The 18442-nt window shown below is 43.2% G+C and overlaps 1 protein-coding gene and 1 pseudogene across 4 annotated transcripts in view; one reads left to right on the forward strand and one right to left on the reverse strand.

The window, feature by feature from the left end:
- LOC126475060 (tripartite motif-containing protein 2-like) overlaps positions 1–18442 on the reverse strand; it is a 454750-nt gene that overhangs the window by 175582 nt on the left and 260726 nt on the right. The gene's annotated exons all lie outside the window — the stretch shown is intronic.
- Positions 13959–14075, forward strand: LOC126476961 (5S ribosomal RNA; annotated as a pseudogene).

An 18442-nucleotide genomic window follows, 5' to 3' on the forward strand; every position in this document is an offset into this window, starting at 1 on the left:
ACTGGCGTATGACCCGGAGTGATGGTATGGGGTGCCATTGGTTACACTGTAAGTAGGCTGTTTATGTTTTCTTATTGGCAACGTTACGTAGCGCTCTGTATGAAAATCACTGGCTGTGCTGTGTGCAATCTGTGGCTAGTTTGCATTGTTGTCTGCCATTGTAGTGTTGGGCAGCTGGATGCGAACAGCGCGTAGCGTTGCGCAGTTGGAGGTGAGCCGCCAGCAGTGGTGGATGTGGGGAGAGAAATGGCGGAATTTTGAAATTTGTAAGACTGGATGTCATGAACTGCTATATATATTATGACTTTTGATGACTATTAAGGTAAATACAATGTTTGTTCTCTATAAAAATCTTTCACTTGCTAACTACGCCTATCAGTAGTTAGTGCCTTCCGTAGTTTGAATGTTTTATTTAGCTGGCAGTATTGGCGCTCGCTGTATTGCAGTAGTTCGAGTAACCAAGATTTTTGTGAGGTAAGTGATTTGTGAAAGGTATAGGTTAATGTTAGTCAGGGCCATTCTTTTGTAGGGATTTTTGAAAGTCAGATTGCGTTGCGCTAAAAATATTGTGTGTCAGTTTAAGTACAGTCATGTATTATTGTTCAAAGGGAACGTTTCATATTTCGACCCTTAGCCTAGGATACCTCACTGGAATCTTCTGATTTTTTTTTTTGTAGTTTGTGCAATTAGTGCAGCCTTTGTTTATTGCTAGCGCGTAATTGTAGAGAGAATTTCCTTTGTAGTTGTAGTTTTTCATTCTTGTACAGTAAAACAGTTGTGGCATGCATGTAGAGAATTAATGCAACAAATGGGACAAAAGCTTCAAAAGTTAGACACAATGGAACAAAATCTTCACAAGTTAGACACAATGGAACAACACCAGAGACAAACACAGTCATGTATAATTTTTCTAAGGGGACGTTTCATAACACATTTCGGTCACCTCTCGTTCGCATTGACGGCACTTTGAACAATGGACGTTACATTTCAGATGAGTTACGACCCGTGGCTCTGCCCTTCATTCGATCCCTGCAAAACCCTACATTTCAGCAGGATAATGCACGACCGCATGTTCCAGGTCCTGTACGGGCCTTTCTGGATATAGAAAATGTTCGACTGCTGCCCTGGCCAGCACATTCTCCAGATCTCTCACCAATTGAAAACGTCTGGTCAATGGTCGCCGAGCAACTGGCTCGTCACAATACGCTAGTCACTACTCTTGATGAACTGTGGTATCGTGTTGAAGCTGCAGGGGCAGCTGTACCTGTACACGCCATCCAAGCTCTGTTTGACTCAATGCCCAGGCGTATCAAGTCCGTTATTGAGGCCAGATGTGGTTGTTCTGGGTAGTGATTTCTCAGGATCTAGGCACCTAAATTGCGTGAAAATGTAATCACAAGTCAGTTCTAGTATAATATATTTGTCCAATGAATACCCGTTTATCATCTGCATTTCTTCTTGGTGCAGCAATTTTAATGACCAGTAGTGTAGACATGCGCATTCCCGAAGCCATTGCCCGGATGACCGCTTAAGACGTATCTGTGTTGATCGAGCGTCAGCTGCTGTCTGATGCGGAAAGAGTTCCGAGGGCGAGGTCACTGTGTGAGGCTGATACCCGGCAGAGGTCACCAAAGCGAAAGCCGTATCGCTCGAGTCAGGCGACAAACAAACTGCGAACCACTGCTTGCATTCTCTTCCAGAGACGTTCTCATCATGCAAACACAGAGGCTGGCTTTGGAAGCGGACATGTCACATGGCCCGTTCGCTGTTGCAACTAAATTATATAGAGGAGCAATGAGTAAATTACCATTTTGTCGGGGATTCACAGAGGAGTTCATGGAAAATTTCGACTCGATAGAAAGAGGACTCAGGCAAAGGAAGTCTTCTGATACTTAAACGGGGCAAAAAACTAAGTGTGTCAATGATAAATACTTGAGGTACCCACGTTTTACTGCGGCATTGTGACGCTTTTCTCCAGGATGATTAAGCTTCAACAACGAATGGAAGAATTCAAAAAAGGAAATTTGAAAAACTGGCCTGAAAATAAATTGTAAAGAGATTAAATAGAAGGGAGAAATGCTGCAAATTAACAAAAGTCTCTAAACCAGATGCAAACTTATTATATTTGGGACATAAATACAACAACTAAGCGATATCAATAAGAATTAAACAAAAGAAGGGACTCAGATGAAGTAAATAGAATTTTAAAAACTGAGCTAATGTTTATGAAGCAGGTAGTTAACTGTTTTTGTGTATTAAGAATTTTGACTTGCGGCAATGAGGCATGGAGTTTTGCTCAGAGAATAATGGAGACATGCATGCTGGGAATTGCTACGAGAGGCAGGAAAAACAAATCGATGGCGTAAAGTCAACTGGAGTGACGGCTGTAATGAAAATGGGGTGGACGTATGTAGGACATATAGCCAGACAAATGGATGGTAGATGAAGCACTGAAGTGTTTTTCTGGGTATCTACGGCGGAGAATAGCCCGATGGTACGATATAATGGAAGAGGAATATATTAAGCACAACATAATGCTCTGCTTTACGATATATACAGCTCTGTTTCTCGCGAAATGAGAAATTTCACAGACTCTAAGCAGCAAAATAAATGTAGAAATTACGGAGGTTGTTGTCTCATAATTAATTACTGTGTTTGGGTTCGTAGTAGTTGCTTATAATTGGTTTATGCCAAAAAATTACTTGAAATATGAGCTGCAGCTATATTGTGGCCGTTACGACAATGTCGCCCACCAAGACTGTTAAGCTTACGCCAAATTCCTGAAGCAATGACTGCAGGAAAAGCTAATGCGTTTAACACCAAATACGAGACTACCCGTGATACGGAACAGAAGGCTCATGTGCCGACATACCATATCCGGCGGATACTGGGCGCAGTGATACGCGAATCAGCTGCTTCCTTTGTACACAAACATGTGCTGATGCTGCGTGCCAGCTACACGATGGAAGAACAGTAGACTCTTGATAGTTCGAAGAGTAAGGGAACTAACAGGAAGTTCGAATAATTGAGGGTACGATTGAACGAAAGGTTGAATGATCGAAGTGGAAACAGAAAAAGTCTGAATAAGAGTTTTAATTTAAAAAATGATACTGCAGCTTCAGTAAAATTCGGAATTTTTCATAAAGGGAAGCAGAAAGTAGCGCTAGCTCTTAAACTTTTCAACGTCCAGACTAAAAGCGAATGACTTGGCCTTTTTAAGCAAATACCCTCCGACAGTAACTTTTTCTTCTATGGACTAACTAAGCCATTTTAATGAGCACTCTTCATGATGCCAGGACTCACCTGCCCATATTCACTTCCTCCATCCGTATGATACGCTTTCAACAATCTTATCTTTCTGCTTCAGTGTTATGGACGGTGTGAATGACGGAATTCCGACAGTTTTCAGTACACCCTTTTTTGTTCACTTAGCATTCCAAGGTCCCAGTAACCTGCATTATTGCCCGCATCTCGTGGTCGTGCGGTAGCGTTCTCGCTTCCCACGCCCGGGTTCCCGGGTTCGATTCCCGGCGGGGTCAGGGATTTTCTCTGCCTCGTGATGGCTGGGTGTTGTGTGATGTCCTTAGGTTAGTTAGGTTTAAGTAGTTCTAAGTTCTAGGGGACTGATTACCATCGATGTTAAGTCCCATAGTGCTCAGAGCCATTTGAAGCCAACCTGCATTATTCAGGGAAAATCAAACACTTGTACTCCCCTGAAGTCATTTTTACAACTTATTTATTTACTGTCGTTACTTACGCAGTGACTAGAAAACAGAAGAATGTTGACAATTGTTATTTGACAAAACATTCATCTGAACAACCGACTATTCAATTCGAATTACCAAGCATTAGACCGCCGCTGTCTTTGCATTACAGTGTTTGCCGGGCAGTCTGTCATGACAAGGACTTCGATTTATCTAGTGTGCCAAAACGCAAGCAGTTCTTCCATTTACTGAACTTGACAACTAGCTTGATTTATCGAGTTTAGAATTAGCAAGAGTCGACTGTAATGTCGTAACACCAGACAGGTGTTTCCAGAAAGGCTTGGCTATACTGCTTTTTGTAACAACGCAGTGAAACCTGTCGTGGTTTTTTGTGCGCGTTTTTAATTTTATTGAATTAAATTCAATTACTCAATGTAATCAATAAATATAATTACATGAAATGATACCAACGAAACGCGTTTAAAAATGTTGAGCCTGCACTATTTCGTGACAAATACTAGACCGCGATTTGGACATTAGTCTCCTGTTCATCCCGACCAACTGGACCATTCGACCACAGCTTCAGGATAAACGCAGACATACGGTAACAGTGAAGCTTTCATGCTAGTACACCAGTCATTTAACGTCAGTTACACTTACGAGTAGGGGTACATTTGACGTACAGATAGTCTCACAAATATCAGGCATTGGCACACCTACAGATACAGAGAAGGCGCAAACAGAGCATTCAAATTACTCAGCTGTCGTTGATTATCCTCAGCGCCTGGGACCAAGATTAGTCAAGATCTAAGTGATTCTCTAGCGTTTCTTGATCTACAAAAATTTATGATGTGGAACTTCTTCACTTCAGTTCAGTGCGTAGTGAATCTGTAGTGGAAGAGGTTTTTATATATAACTATGATGATTTATTTTATCTCCTGTTTCAAGAAACAGTAATATTTGTGTCAATATAACAGTATCTTCCGCACAAGTATTTCACAAGAAAAACTAAATGTCTTTCCTTCTTTTTAAATAAGAAGTAACAGCTGCAGCTGCCGTGAGAAGATTCATCTCTTATTGGTTCACAATTACTTTCGTGGTTATATACACAAATCCTGAGGTGCCACACTTTTGACCTCGCGATAACCCGTCTAGCTACACATGTCTTATTGACGTCTAAGTATGGGCAGTAATCTTAACAAGTCTCTTCCTTAAATTCAAAAGTTTGTAGAGGGCCCATTTTGTCATGCTAGGCTGCCCCCTAACCAAGTGATCTTTAAGCGTTTTTCTTGCATAGTTAGAGGAGGCTTTACAAGCTTCTGAATTTAAAGACTAGACATGTTTAAATTCCTGCCCACATGTATTTCATTAAGGCTCGTGTAGGTAGACGGGTTATTCCAAGGTCAATTGTTTGGCAACTGAGGATGTGAATTTACAGTCACAAAACTAATTGTGGACCAGTGAGAGATCAACAAATCTTCTCAAAGCAGCTTTTGCAGTTATGTATTATTCAAATGGATTTCTACAGCTGTGGCTGTCCCATTCACCGATTGATCTGTCTTTCCTGTTAATATTTATTCTCTGATAATACTTTCGTTCCCATTTTATACACTTCTCTCTTAACCAGTGTCCTGTGAAATTGTTCCTTCTACATCTAAATTCATGCTACATGATTCACTGCGTGGCAGAGGGTAATTTTTGTTATACAATACATTAAGACACTTCTCTGCTTCTTCCATGGATGGAGACTGAGAAGAAAAGTTAAGGCGTTTGATCCCTAAGCGAACTGTAGATTTGACACCGACGACTATCGTAGACTCAACACTGAAAACCAATTCTCTGAACTGCGTTAGTTGGCCAGACTGACTAAGTTATTCACGCGACTGCCTAGATCAGTGGCGGGCAAACGTTGCACGCGGCTCATGAGCGCACAGCGCTGCACGTGTGCTGCTCGCGTGCAGTCGTCGACCGGGGCAGTGGCGACAGCCGGCAGGTTGCGGCAGTGTAGTGCCAGGCTAAGCTGCGGACGTTGATGCGAAGCGACCACTTCGTGGTGAACGTTGTGTTTCAAGAACCGGAAAATGCAGAGTGAAACAAGGAAACTGAGTAGTGGAGATTTGCTATCTTTTAAAAAGTAATGGGAGAATCGTTTTTTCTTTGTGCAAAAACGTGAAAATTCGAAATGTTTAATATGTTGCAGTATTCTCGCTGGTCAGCGGAAGTTTAATATTAAAGGCCATTATAACATATTTCACAAGGACGAGTACAATTTATTGTCGGATTCTGAGCGGATGGGGAAATTGACTGAGCTTAAGAAAAGCGATCTGACGATACTAGATGAATCTGTCGTAGTTGCTGTGGTCACGAGAGATCTGCGACTTCCTTTCGTCATGTCTCTCATCTAACTGATTTAACATTTTATGAAGCACTGTTTTCAATTTTTCAGGACGACAACAATAATAGCCCAGCGGTACGTGCAAGTTCTAAGATTGCGCTTAATATAGCGAGAGCTGGAAAACCATTTGCTGAATTAGTAAGTGTCGGTTAAGAGCAAACATCAGTGATGAAAATTTAAGAAACTGTTTGTGTTTGTCTGTATGTAGAAATTTTGTTTCACTCCACCTGTGATAATTAAATAAAACGTATCGTAGGTAATAGGTACTCTTTCAAAACACGACATCTTTCAAGCACTCCTACTAACCTTATTTTGTTCCACTCCACCTCTGACAATTAAATAAAACGTATCGTAGGTAATAGGTACTCTTTCAAAGCAGGATATCTTTCAAGCACTCCTACTAATCTTATTGCTTCATTCAATAAAGCAAGCTAGGAAACAAAACGCATTGCAGAGGAAGGAGCGGACAGAAGGTATGGTGGGGAGGGGAGATAAGCGGGTGGCCAGCTTGCCCCTTGTGAACGCAGAACACCTGTTAACTGCACGCGTGCAAGTGCACCGCACACGTGCAGGATTGCTGCCCGCCCCTGGCCTAGATGGTACCTTGAAGAGGCCACGAAATGTCTAGCTTTAATTACCTCGACGGGTATACTCTAACTTCCCTTCTAGAAGCAACTGCCTGTACACGACCCTCTACGAAGCGCACGCTACGTTCCACGTTTCAATCCTCCTGCAGTACGAGACACCGTCCACTACCAACCATCCTAAGGCCCCCGCAGCCAGCTGCATATGACAGCCCGTGTACAAACGACTAGCCAGTGATACTTGTGTGGCAGGACTCGGCGCACCGTCCCACCTAGCCAGCCTATATCCCGACTAATTATCTCCCGCCCCGCAGGCGACCAGTCATACATATTCAATGAGCACCTCCCGAGTAATGAGTAATTGTTTAGGGGGCCGCCTCCGTCCGGAGCAGTCCATTAATACGTCCTCTGCCAGCAGAGAAGGCTACCAGCCGAGTTTCGGCTACTCAGGTTCCAGTTGCACCACGGAATTCTCCCTCTACTCAGGCAAGCTACAACAACCTAGCCTTTGGGAGCCAAAGTCTCTGCCGCGTTGGACAAACTAACAGTTAGTTGAAACCCACTGGCTGATTAAAACGCTGTTTGGGACCGTGATTCGAAGCCGGAACCTTGCCTTTTGTGACTAATGTTCTAAGCAACTGAGCTCAGCAACATTCCGCATGCAGCGGAAAAAATTCGTCAAACGAGGTTTGACAGATCGCCGTCACTAAGGGCAAATCGATCTTTTATACTTCTGCTTTTTATCCACTTACATCGTCTTTAGTTATAACGACTCTGGACACACGCTTTTTTTCTATATGTTAAAGGATGAAGCGTAGATCATCAGTTAGTTGTTGGCGTCTGAATATGATGAAAGTGACTCTTTCGCGGATGACTTACAAGGTAACACTTTCAAAAAATAACGGGAAATTAAAATGCACAAAGTAAGGCGAAAATTCGTACATTTCAAATGCTTTGGGTAAGGGAAATTCCATATTCGTCTGCAAGATGGCCTGTTAAACACAATCAATAGCTCTTGCTTCTAACGGAACAACTATTTTACTTCTATCATGCTTTTTGCGAGAGAAAGGAGAGGGGGGTGGGGGGGGGGGTGGAGGAGCGGAGATTACCCTGTTCCATTGTGATCGTCCGTCAGTTTTTTAAAAATAGTTATGACAGGACAGAGGGAGTCCAACATCATCGCTCGTATTAGGAACGATTTCTCCACTCGGAAGTATGTTTACGTCAGTTTGGTTCCTCACAAACTATGTAAAAATACCCCGAGATGTTAGACAGTACCATAGATATGCCTGTAAGAATCTTTCAGAGTGCATTGCATTTATAATAACGTAAGCTCATATAGAACTTAAACCACTAAGCGCTGTTTTTATAACCTTTTATTCTGTCCTGTTTGTTGTCGACTCGTCGGTGTGAAAAGCTAAATGGACAATGAACTCTAGAGGAAGAGAAATTGAGGATACAAATCTTACGATACTGTAAAAGGAGAAAGAAGTGTATATGGAAGTCTTACACAGTACAAAGGAGACGCCATATCTAACCATTGAAATGGAAGATGAAACAGAAGCAGATAAAAAAATACGAACTACAATTCTAACCTTTGACGTATAAAAAAGCGGTAAATGAAATGAAGAGAGGCAAACTTCTGGATTGGATGCTCGTAGTATAGAATATTTCAGTGCATGGATGAAAGAGACGTAACAGAAAATACAGCTTTCTGCAGCGCGATACACGGAAGTGGTACATGTTTAAGACAGTGGTGGTTCTAACCACAAAACATCCGGTACCAACAAACGCACAGAATAAACAACAAGAATAAGGAACAATAATTATAATCACTCATGCTACCAAAATTATGTTGAGGGTATTGAATTGTAGATGGGTACGTATAATGGAAGAGAACGCAGGGGAGAACAATTTGGTTTTAGAAAAGCGACAGGTATTCCACTGAAGGACACTGTCTAGGCTTTAAGAAACATTACAAGAGTATGAAATGACAATCGAAACGGAGATGATAACTAGACGAGTGAAAAAGAAATAAGATCAAAAACTGCAATGGCAAAGTAAGCCTTCGCGAAAAAGAAATGCCGGCCGCGGTGGTCTCGCGGTTCTAGGCGCGCAGTCCGGAACCGCGCGACTGCTACGGTCGCAGGTTCGAATCCTGCCTCGGGCATGGATGTATGTGATGTCCTTAGGTTAGTTAGGTTTAAGTAGTTCTAAGTTCTAGGGGACTGATGACCACAGCTGTTAAGTCCCATAGTGCTCATAGCCATTTGAACTATTTTTGAAAAAGAAATGCTTGTTATGCAACAAAATGCAATTGTAGTTAAAGAACGTGTGAAGAGTTTTTCTTTGCGGCTGTGAAAGTTGGACACCGAAGAAGACAGAGACAAAATTGAAACATTCGACATGAGGGTATAAAGATACAGTAATCTAATATATGATTACTACTGTACAATGGTTCAAATGGCTCTGAGCACTATGGGACTCAACTGCTGAGGTCATTAGTCCCCTAGAACTTAGAACTAGTTAAACCTAACTAACGTAAGGACATCACAAACATCCATGCCCGAGGCAGGATTCGAACCTGCGACCGTAGCGGTCTTGCGGTTCCAGACTGCAGCGCCTTTAACCGCACGGCCACTTCGGCCGGCACTACTGTACAATCTTTAATATTTCTATAGTAGATGAATGCAACATATAGCGTAAGTGGATTAAAGAAATAATATTAAGTTTGTAGCTGATGCCAACGATGCCTTTTAGGGAGCATAGCTAACACGAGACCCAACGCGTCACTTCTGTGAAGGCCACGACCTGGTTAGGACGTAAATATAGCTTCTCTCTACGTTAATAATTTCTAAGTGTAGTTGAAGCACACAGTGATAGTCAGAATGTAAGGAGATCACCAAACGGAAAGATACAGAGAAAATCAATTTCAGCCACTTCAGAGGTGTTAATCGTAAGAGCTGCTGGAAGGCGGAAGACTTACTTGGGCCAGTCAGAAAGTAATGCCAGCTATTCCTTTATTTCTCCTTCATTAACTCGGTAATGTAGTGATAATAAATTTGGCGCACTTCCGCAAACCTCCTCCAATTCAATAGCAGTGTCCTACATCAACAAAATGTTCAAATGTGTGTAAATTCCTGAGGGACCTCACTGCTTAAGTCATCGGTCCCTAGACTTACACACTACTTAAACTAACTTATGCTAAGAACAACACACACACACCCATGCCCAAGGGAGGACTCGAACCTCCGGCGACAGGGGCCGCGCAATCCGTGACATGGTGCCTGAAACCGCACGGCCACTCCGCGCGGCCTAGATCACCAGATGGCAGCACTGTAGAAATTTAGAAAATGGTTGACCTTGACTTACGTAAAAGGCTGCGTTTTTGAATGAATTCCTTACTGCAACGATGAAACGCCAAACGCATTCACGAAAGGCTAAAGAAGGCGTGCGGCGCAGCTACGGTGGACGTCAGCACCGTTAGACGATGAGTTCGCCGCTCTAGAGAAGCTGAAGGGCAAGCACAATTGGCTGATGCAACGCGGAGGGACCGGCCAGCGACTACAGTGACTTCCAGCGTGTCGACCACACCATCCACCATTGCACCATCAGACTTCCATCTGTATAGCCCACTCAAACAAGCTCATCGGGGGAATCGCTTTGAGGTTGCGGGGATCTTGAAAAATTCTGTGCGGCCGTGGCTGAGGAAGCTGGATCATTATTTTTACCGCACAAATGTTTGCGTTTCATGATGGAAGAAAACCGGAAGCATGCAGCCTGCCTGTCGTTAATAAGTTTGGAGAAGAATAGTAAAAATAAAATTAGTGGATAAAGCGGTTAACAGTGAAGTTAATGTAAAGAATAAAGGCACAAAGAACTCTCGTAAATCTGGTTAAGGAAAGGAAAGCAAAGTGGGTGGGACATTTACTGCGAGGAGAAGGAATTTTAGTAACAGCTATCGAAGGTACAGTGGAAAGACAGAAGAAAATAGGAAGGGGAAGAACAAATATGCTGGTTGGAATAAAAGAAGGAAGATGCCATACTAGGAAGCAATTGGCTTGTAACAGGATCATACGGAGGCCGCAATGTTGTCAGGAACCTGGCAATAGGCAGAACACAAGATGATGACGACTCTGGACTTATCTTCGCTCTCCTACATGTTTTCTGCTTTCATTGATTATCCTGTTTGATTATCATGTTTTCAACTGGCACATGCAGCAGAAATAGACAGAAGTGATTAATATCTTACTTAACTTCTAATTGATGGTTAAGAGTAGTTAGTCTACAATAATTAAACATAAACTACTGAAGACAAAATAATTACAGGAATCCCTTCTGTTGGTGGTTAGCACACTGGACTCGCATTCGGGAGGGCGACGGTTCAATCCCGCATCCGGCCATCCTGATTCAGGTTTTCCGTGATTTCCCTAAATCGCTCCAGGCAAATGTCGGGATGGCTCCTTTGAAAGGGCACGGCCGACTTCCTTCCCCTTCCTTTCCTAATCCGATGACACCGATGACCTCGCTGTCTGGTCTCCTTCCCCAAAACAACCCAACCCTACTGTTGTGGCCACTGATGATGACTGAAGCAATTATGCGGAACATGCAGTATGGAAACAAAATCAAATTAGGAAACTTCCTGAAAGATTAAAACTGTGTGTCGAACCGAGACTCGAACTAAGGACCTTTGCCTTTCATCGGCAAGTGCTCTACCGACTGAGCTATCCACACTCGACTGACAACCCGCCCTCACAGCTTCGAGTCTCCGCGCAGCATACAGTTTTAATCTGCTACGAAGCTTCATGTCAGCGCACATTCCGCTGCAGAGTGAAAAATTTTTCTGCAAAATAAAATCAATTCGCGGAGGGCTAAAACCGCACCGTAAATTTAACGCGGAAGTAAACAACGCATTACGTATTTCTCCGCTTTGCTGTTACGTCACACGGAACGTGTACGTACTACGGCACGTTTGCATTACAGCGTCTCAACTTACACATCGCATTACCGGCTGATGCATTTAACCTGCAGCTGCAGTATCAGCCGAACAGCGAAATATCAAATTCCCGGTGTACGTAATTCGTGAAAACGATGAACAGAGGCACCAAGTACATGGTGCGGCACAGGAACTTTCTTATTTTAAACGCGCGCCACACAGCGGTCATTACTAATTATTGTGTGGGGTTGAGCGCATTCTAAAGGATGGGACGTAGCTGTTCTTTTTACGGTTGTTTAGTAACGAGCATGCAATGGACAAGGAAGGAGTGTGCGCGTTCGTCCTGACATCTTACATTTCCAAACTCCGTTCGGTCATCACAACCCAGCGTGCACTCAAAGAAGAGTTCAATATCGCGCCTGCAGGTCGTGTTCCTGATCGAAAATCGATTTGACGTCGGTGAAAACGTTTATGAATACCGTCAGTGTGCAGAAAAAGAAATCAGAGCCTTCAAGAACCACCAGCATACCAGAAAACGGCGAGAAAGTAAGGCTGGCGATTTTCAGTTTCCCCAAGCGATCCTCACGCAAACATACAACTGCTCTTGCAATTTTCTATCGCACAGTGACACGATTTTTCATGAAGACTAACTTCCAAACATAGAAAATGGCAGCACTGCGCACGCAAAAAAAGAGAAGAAAGTATATGTTAAGTCTTGATCGAAAACCTGTCTCATGACGCCCTTTTGTTCTTCAGCGACGAGGCATATTTTCATTTGGAGCGTGAATTAAAAAAAAAAAAAATAATGCGATACTGGAGTGGCACGGACCCAAGAGAAAATTGTGTTTTGCCCCTGCGCATAGAATGCGTGACAGTCTGATGTGCATTATCCAAAATTGGCTTTACTGACCCATGGGTTTTTGAAGAGAGCGATAGGCCAGTTACAGTCACTTCTGAGAGATATGTCCAGATCGCCGAGGAGTTCTTTCTGCCCGAACTTGAAGGGATGGGTGTGGGGATGTCTAGTTCCAACAAGAGCGCCACAGCTCACACGGCACGAACGTCGATGACTCTTGCGTGAACACTACCCCCGACCGTCTTATCTCTTTGAAAGACGATCTTCATAGTGCTCAGAGCCATTTGAACCATTCCATAAGGTATTTTTCTGACGTGTAGCCTTGTACGAAAGTGAAATGTACACGATAAGCAGTTCAGACAAGAGGAAAATAGGTTTTGAAATGTGGTGCTATGGAAGAATGTTGAAAATGAGAGGGCTAAATCGCGTAACCAATGAATTACTGAACAGAGTAGGGGAAAAAATGAGTGGAAGAGACTGGCGCAGGACCGAGTTTAGTGGAGAGCAGCATCAAATCGGTCTTCGGACTGTAGACCACAACAACGTGTTTCATAGCGGCCGACATCCCCCTAGCGCTTGTCAACCTGACTTCCTCGCGCTGCAAGCGCTATAAGCGGCCCCGGCGCGGCATGTCGTCTTGAATATGATGCTGGAGCCGACTAAGTTGGGATACCGGACGGCGATATATCGTTATACAGGTATCAGTGACGCGTTATTTAAATCGATATTTGCCCAGCTGATATACTGACCCATCGATATTTTGCGGCAATACAACTGTATAATTTTATTACAGTCATCATCATATAACGCATAATAGAGAAAAATCAACTTCATTTTCTTTTTAATATTAAAGTATTTGCAACATAGGAACGCTACATGCATTTTTGTTATTTTGAAGTTCTTAGAAAAATTTTGTCTATTGTCAGTTGCGTATTTTCGTAACCTCCTCTCACTCGAAATTAAGTTTGGTAGAAATGCAACTCTCGAAACTACTTCTGCTTGTGTTCGTCGTTGATCGTAATCCTTGTGTGTAATTAGTGCCTCTGAAAAGTAATGTGTGGAAGTATTTCAATTTAGATGATAGTAAAAGTGCGAAGTGCAATTATTGTGGGAAGCTTCTCCAAACTTCAGGTAACACTACAAACATAAAGATCGTTTGAAGTCCCAGCGATGGAAAACTTTTGATCAGGAACGGTTGGCTACAGGATGGTCGAGGAAAACGGTGTCAGAATCAAAGCTTGATACTATAGAAGCAGACCTCTTAGTTCCACTTCTAATCCAGCAGCTGCTTCGACTTCGTCAGCTGCTTATTCAAATTGTACACATGGAGTTACCAATGTTCCTTTGTTTGCAGAAGGAGATGACGAAACGAATAAATTACACGAACTTCTTTCATATTTGCAAATACTGTGTGCCATTTTTACTGCGGAGGAACAAGGTTTCATCAGTCTTATAAAAGCTTTAGCTCCTTTGTATAAAACAGGCCAACGGCCTTGCCGCAGTGGTAACGCCGGTTCCCGTCAGATCACCGAAGTTAAGCTCTGTCGGGCTGTCTAGCAATCGGATGGGTGACCGTCCGGTCTGCCGAGCGCTGTTGGCGAGCGGGGTGCACTCAGCCCTCGTGAGGCAAATTGAAAAGCTACTTGATTCAGAAGTGAGGATGACATAGGGGGGCGGTCAGTACCGTTAGCGTCTTCCGCGAACTGGTCGGGCGGGGTTTAGCAGGTCTGTGTAAAATACTAACAAAAAAAAACTTTGGTAAAATTAATAAACGAAAAATATGAAATACTTCGATTGCAGTTTAAGCAAGAATCAAGTAAGCTAACAACAGCATTACTCGCTGATGTATGCGTCAAATCAAAGATTTTTATGTGTTAATGTCCGTTATGTGGATCCAGATTGGAATGAAAGAGGTTCAACTTCTTTAGCTCTTTTTTAACTTACAGAACTACATACCTCTGACAATGCTTCTCATTTTCTGAAAAAATATTCTTTAAACAGTTCGAAACATGCAAACAGTTCGAAACATCGCTGTAGTTACAGACACCGGAGCAAATATGGTTAACCATGCAGTGTGTGCATACTAATTTTTTATACCGACATGTCCGGTTTCGATATCTTAAGCCGATTAATTCTCGATGTAGATATTAATTATGGCTTTTATCGATTATATCGGTATTATAATATCCCGTCCCTAGAGCCAACGTGCTGCTTCAGGAGACTCTGGAATCCGTGAGCACCGCTGAACACGAGGCCGGCGGACACGTGCTGCACACCCATGCCGCCGCACTGCGCACAGCGCCTTGCGAAAGGCGCGCGCATCTGCGGCGCATCACACGTGCAAGGCCGCTAAGGGGCAGCCACACCACGCCGCATCACGCCAGGCCAGCTGCGTAGTCTCAAGCAGAGACAGCCGGCACACGCAGAGTACGCCACGCAAACCGACATGCGGAAGTGCAGAGTATTATATCGACAGGCACAAGAAAACGCTCTGGAATTCAACAAATTTTTGTTGATACATGTTATGCAATAACCTGCTGACTAGTGTCCAAATGGACGGCAATTTGTGTAACTTTTATAACGGTTTGTAAGGAATTTGCGCCTTTATTTTCAACAGTTCAGAAACGGTAAGTTTACAAGCGCAGTGGTAAGTTACGTCTGTTAAACACTGTCCACGTTAAGTCCCGAAATAGTAGTCATAGAGGGAAACAAAGATTAGGTGGACAACGTATTGAACGATCGGCGACTTAACGTGTGTAAATAGGCGGCACCACTGACTTATAAAAAGAAATTTACTGTATGTACTCTGAGAAAAGAGAGTGCAAGGCATTTACCGCAGTTGTTGAATGGTGATCAAAAGTAAATTAGAAACCTAATTTACGAGCAATGTTTAGAAAGTTTTTATTACAAAAACTACTTGTCGGTGGCAGCTTATTACCGTGGACGAGACGGGGATCGATGTCACGTCAGAAACAAAGCAGCAGCAGGCGGAGGCCGGTGTCCCAGCACCAAAAATTTATCTCGTCTGCTGAAAGAATATGGACAGAGTTTACTGGCATGCAAAAGTTTTTCTTCTTATAGATAATCGTGCAAAGAGCACAACAGAAACTGCCTAACCCTATCTCAATACTATGGATGAACAATACGTGAGAAGAGGTCTGACTGCATAAAAAGTAATTGAACAAAAAAGCACATCAGACAATAACTTGTCCGAAGGAGGTTCGCCAATGTGGAAACGACGGATTTGAGGTGTCACCGAATATCTCACACTATTTCCCACATTTCCAACCTGTGATTGCCACCAGTGCCTTCTAATGAAATTTAAAACTGCTCGCGCTATGAGAAAGGAAGTACTCGTAAGATTACGGTTCAACGTCTCGTTGACGATGAGGTCATCGGATAGGCAAGGATGGAGAAGTCGGCCGTGTTTTTCTCAATGCAACCATCACAGCATTCGACTCAACAGATTTAAGGAAACATTGGAAACCACGCATCATGACTGCCATTCGAGTATGTAAAAAAAAAAAAAAAAAATGGTTCAAATGGCTCTGAGCACTATGGGACTTAACTTCTGAGGTCATCAGCCCCTGGAACTTAAAACTACTTAAACCTAACTAACCTGAGGACATCACACACATCGCGCGGTTCCAGAATGTAGCGCCTAGAACCGGCCGGCCGAGTATGTCAACCCTGTAAAGATTTTAAGTCTTATGATTAGATTGTGGCTACTAAGGGCATTTTGCAGACGTTCCAAAATCGCACTTTTAGCATGGTATATACTCAACTGAAAATTTTTACAGAGACCATCATCATCACCTCAAGATTTTTACTGTATTCACAGGTCCTTTGTGTCTCTACTGCTTGCGATCCAACGCTTCTTTCTTAATGCCACTGTATGTGCTGCCTTCCAACACATCATTCAGGAGCTGAAACATCGCCCTCGCCTCATCCTCCTCCTCCTCCTCCTCCTCCTCCTCCTCCCCCCCCCACCCCCCCTTCCATAAGCCCCTCTAGCATTGCTGTTACAGACCTCTCCACTTTTCTTAATACCCGCCCAATTCAACTTCTTTTCCTTTTCTTTATTAAATCCAGTCACTGTCTTTGCTCTCCCACTCTTCTCAGTACTACTAAAATTTATCGCTCTACCCATCCAATTTATTCTTTCCATCCTCCGGCACGTACATATCTCCATAGCTTCCAGCCTTTGTCTTTCCTGCTCAGTGTCCACGCTTCAGCGTGATATCGGAGGTCACTCTGTACAGAACATTTTACTAATCTTTTCCTAAAATCTTTCTCCATATTGTTGCAGAAAATTCTTCCTTTCTCACAAAATGCCTCTTTGGCCTTTGCTGTCCTGGTTTTAATTTCTGTGCCGCTCTTCGAGTCAGTTTCTATCCTACTATCTGGGTAATTTAAGGCCATGCATCTACATCTACATCCATACTCCGCAAGCCACCTGACGGTGTGTAGCGGAGGGTACCTTGAGTAGCTCTATCGGTTCTCCCTTCTATTCCAGTCTCGTATTGTTCGTGGAAAGAAAGATAGTCGGTATGGCTGTGTGTGGCCTCCAATCTCTCTGATTTATTCCTCACGGTCTCTTCGCGAGATATGCGTAGGAGGGAGCAATATACTGCTTGACTCCTCGGTGAAGGTATGTTCTCGTACTTCAACAAAAGACCTTACCGAGCTACTGAGCATCTTCCTTGCAAAGTCTTCCACTGGAGTTTATCTATCATCTCCGTAACGCTTTCGCGATTACTAAATGATCCTGTAACGAAGCGCGCCGCTCCCCGTTGGATTTTCTCTATCTCTTCTATCAACCCTATCTGGTACGGATCCCACACTGCTGAGCAGTTTTCAAGCAGTGGGCGAACAAGCGTACTGTAACCTACTTTCTTTGTTTTCGGATCGCATTTCCTTAGGACTCTTCCAATGAATCTCAGTCTGGCATCTGCTTTACCGACGATGAATTTTATGTGGTCATTCCATTTTAAATCACTCCTAATACCTACTCCCAGATAATTTATGGAATTAACTGCTTCCAGTTGCTGACCTACTGTATTCTAGCTAAATGATAAAGGATCTTTCTTTCTATGTATTCGCAGCACATTACACTTGTCTACATTGAGATTCAATTGCCATTCCCTGCACCATGCGTCAATTCGTTGCAGATCCTCCTGCATTTCAGTACAATTTTCCATTGTTACAACCTCTCGGTATACTACAGCATCATCCGCAAAAAGCCTCAGTGAACTTCCGATGTCATCCACAAGGTCATTTATGTATATTGTGAATAGCAACGATCCTACGACGCTCCCCTGCGGCACAACTGAAATCACTCTTACTTCGGAAGACTTCGCTCCATTGAGAATGACATGCTGCGTTCTGTTATCTAGGAACTCTTCAATCCAATCACACAATTTGTCTGATAGTCCATATCTCTTACTTCGTTCTTTAAACGACTGTGGGGAACTGTATCGAACGCCTTGCGAAAATCAAGAAACATGGCATCTACCTAGGAACCCGTGTCTATGGCCCTCTTAGTCTCGTGGATGAATAGCGGGACCTGGGTTTCACATGATCGTCTTTTACGAAACCCATGCTCATTCCTAAGGAGTAGATTTCTAGTCTCCAGAAAAGTCATTATACTCGAACATAATACGTGTTCCAAAATTCTACAATTGATCGACGTTAGAGATATAGGTCTATAGTTCTACACATCTGTTCGACGTCCCTTCATGAAAACGGGGATGACCTGTGCCCTTCTCCAATCTTTTGGAACGCTACGCTCTTCTAGAGACCTACGGTACACCGCCGCAAGAAGGGAGGGGGGGGGGGGGGCGCAAGTTCCTTCGCGTACTCTGTGTAAAATCGAAGTATTCCATCAGGTCCAACGGCCTTTTCTCTTTTGAGCGATTTTAATTGTTTTTCTATCCCTCTGTCGTGTATTGCGATATCTACCATTTT

The sequence above is a fragment of the Schistocerca serialis genome, chromosome 4, assembly GCF_023864345.2.
Source record: "Schistocerca serialis cubense isolate TAMUIC-IGC-003099 chromosome 4, iqSchSeri2.2, whole genome shotgun sequence".
Lineage (NCBI taxonomy): Eukaryota > Metazoa > Arthropoda > Insecta > Orthoptera > Acrididae > Schistocerca > Schistocerca serialis.